Source organism: Oxyura jamaicensis, chromosome 6 (assembly GCF_011077185.1).
Source record: "Oxyura jamaicensis isolate SHBP4307 breed ruddy duck chromosome 6, BPBGC_Ojam_1.0, whole genome shotgun sequence".
Classification (NCBI taxonomy): Eukaryota; Metazoa; Chordata; class Aves; order Anseriformes; family Anatidae; genus Oxyura; species Oxyura jamaicensis.
Window position 1 is genome coordinate 20,029,097 of NC_048898.1, and position 3,157 is coordinate 20,032,253.

Below are 3,157 nucleotides of genomic sequence, written 5' to 3' on the forward strand. Positions count from 1 at the left end.
AAAAAAAAAAGCTACACATAGTGTAGTATCAGATATTCTGAATGTATGTTATATATCATTTTCAGAGCAGGTAATTGTATAGTCTTTTATATTTGTGCTCCTTTCAAAATATAATGAAGTAGTTGTAGGAATACAATACAATTCCATTAACGGTTGTTTCTGTCTTAGACATTAACATGACTTAGCAGTATTAAGGATCAGCAGCATCCATTAATAACCTTCAATATTGTCTTCTGTAGTACTTTTAGTACTTTACATACTCTGTCAGTCATAAACAAAATGATTAGGGAGGTTAGAAAATCCATTACAACCACAGAAGACAACCAGGCAGCCACAGTAACATATCCTGTGCTGTAAGAAAGGGATTCTTTTTTTAAACAATGCTTTTAAAAAAGTGTAAACGTATATATAGTAAGAGATCCTATTTAGTTTTTTTCCTGGGGCTCCCAATGACCTCAGGAGGAATTCTGAGCACAGAGCCAGGGTGGGACATGGCCTTATACTCAGAGTTGTTAAAATGATCAGTCTCTGAAGTTAGGAAGAGACACCACAGAGAGCCACCTAATGAGCCTTTATGCTCTTCTACATTAAGGATTAACTATCTACTGTTCTAAAAATACCCCAATTCCTTATGGGATACAATGAAATGCTCTACATGCACAACAACAAACCAGCTGTAGTTCCTGTGAAACTCTGCCTGACAGTTGCCTGTAGAGATGATTTTCAGAAGAGAAGAGATTTAGGTTCACCATATAGTGATTCTTTGACCTTCCAAAAATGACATAGGCATCAAAAATGTCCCAAATTATTAGTGCTTGACCACAGGTAAAATTTTGTGAAGGAACAACCAAACCAATAATTCCTTTGAATACTTCAGCAGATAAATCCTGTGTCATCCTATACTGTACTGTGGCTAGTTTCACTCATATCGGGAATGTAAAATTCTAGTGGCTCATATTCTTGTAGGCTTTTCAACTCTCCTTTCAAGTCCAGGAGTAACAGTGAATTCCCATAAATCCATCATGTTATTTTAGAAAAGGTTAAGTCATGAAAAAAAATTATGGCATGTACTGGGTAAAACCACCACATGGCACTACGGTAGTATAGGGCATATAGCTTGTTGTCTCTATAGTGCCATGAAACATAACCTTCTCAAGGTAAAATTGTGAAGCAATATATTGCAGTATAGGGTTCAAAAGATACTACACAGCTTGTAAATAGATGTTGGTAGCAGATTAGCAAGGTTATCCAACGCCACTTAAATTCAGCCAGATGTCCATAATATGTCCATAATGAGAAGGATACATAGCTGTTATTTATATAATTTGATAGAGGGTGCATGTAGGCAAGTATAATGGGAGAAATCAGATCAAAATCAGTGCATGTAATTCAATAGGATTTTGAGTAGAAGACCAAAACGTAGGACAAAATGAAGCAGAAAACACTTCATGATTTACTGGTGTATTGTAGATCATTCCTTTGCCATGCAAGGTGGATTGAAGAAGAGGCAATGTAAGATGAACAAACTGAGCTGGCAATCGCCATTGTGCAGCCAACATTCAGAAATAATACAAAGTTATTTAGATTCATCTGGGGTTGGAAATCATGCTCATATAAAAGCTAAGAACTTGTGAAAGAAACCTGTCAAGTGAGTGATGATTTATCAGGATGGTTTTTGGTAATAAAATGGAGGTGCTTTCAACTGGGCAACATAGTTTAAAATCTTTCTAGTCACACTATAAGTATATATGCAGTAGGTATTTTTAAGCCAAATACTGATGAGAGCATAGTAAGCTGTGGATAAAAAGGCATCAGAAAAATTAACTTAGAGTAGCATTGTTCACACAGGATTTTTTTTTTTCAAATAATATTTCATGTAAAAAAAAATCCCTATTCTTTATTATAGAAGCACTCTGTTCAGGGTTGGCTTCTCAAAGTATATGTTATATGCCTTTTTCTTAACGATTTTTTGTCTGCTGTTCTAACAGATGCTCTTAGCAGCACCATAAGCAAAAGAAAAGCGACCAAGCCTGAAACTGCTCTGCCATTTTGGGGTCTCTGTGAGTAAAGGGAGCCTGCAAGCTTGCAGAATCAGCTTGTGTCATTAGCTGACATGCATAGTGTAAGCCTTATTTACCATTCAATATCTGTGTGTGAGAAATGTTAGAAATGTATATAAACATACATAGTATTTATGTGTATATCTTAAAGACAGCACCGAAGCACAAGGCTTCATAACTTCAAGATCAATTTGCACAGTCTTCCTGAGCTGCACCTAATGATCTTCAGCAGCAAGTGTTGGTTTCTCATGGGTGATGCGCTAGATTAATGTAAACAAAAGACTTTTTTTTTTTTTTTTTTTTTTTTAAATTGAGTTTGTAATAGATATTCATGCCAAATTCAGACCCAGTGTAATTTAACAGATCTAGGTAACTTCCCTGGAGCTTCAGATCTTATACCAACTGAATTTGTTCTGCCACATTCAAAATTCCTGGAATTTCAGGAGTATCTGTTACCAAATTTCATTGAAGGATACTGGAAAAAACAATTTCATTTTCACTACCCTTACTCAGAATAATGAAGAAGTTCATTGAAGGTTAAATAACTGCAATTAGAGTGGAAAGATTTGAAAGGGATACACAGAATTCACACAAGTGATATGTGACAGCTCAGATACAGAAATGATGCTAGTTGCAAAATAAGCTGTGCTTCAGCTTTCAGCACAATCATAGCCCAAGTGTCATACCTGAGATTCATTCTGTGTTGCTTCAACATGAGGTGGAGGAAGAAAGACCTTCACATCAGCTTTCATTCTGATGATTTCTTTGTCATTTTTTTTTCAACAATCAGATACTTCCAGCTACACACAGTACAGTGCTCCATCCTACAACTGGTCTATATAATTGAACCATTTTTTCTGGATGGAGTCCAGTTTGAACCAGTGAATCTTCATCTAAATGCAAAGATGTGTCCAGGTAACCATTTATAGGACTGTGATTCTATATTGCATTTTCATCAAGAACTTCTTGTATATGTAAAACCCACCTGATCATACTGTGCATCTTCCACGCAGTACAACTCAGCATTGGGCAACACGCCTTCTTGGGTTTATTTTATATGTGTATAATATATACACAAATAAAAGTATCACCTGCAA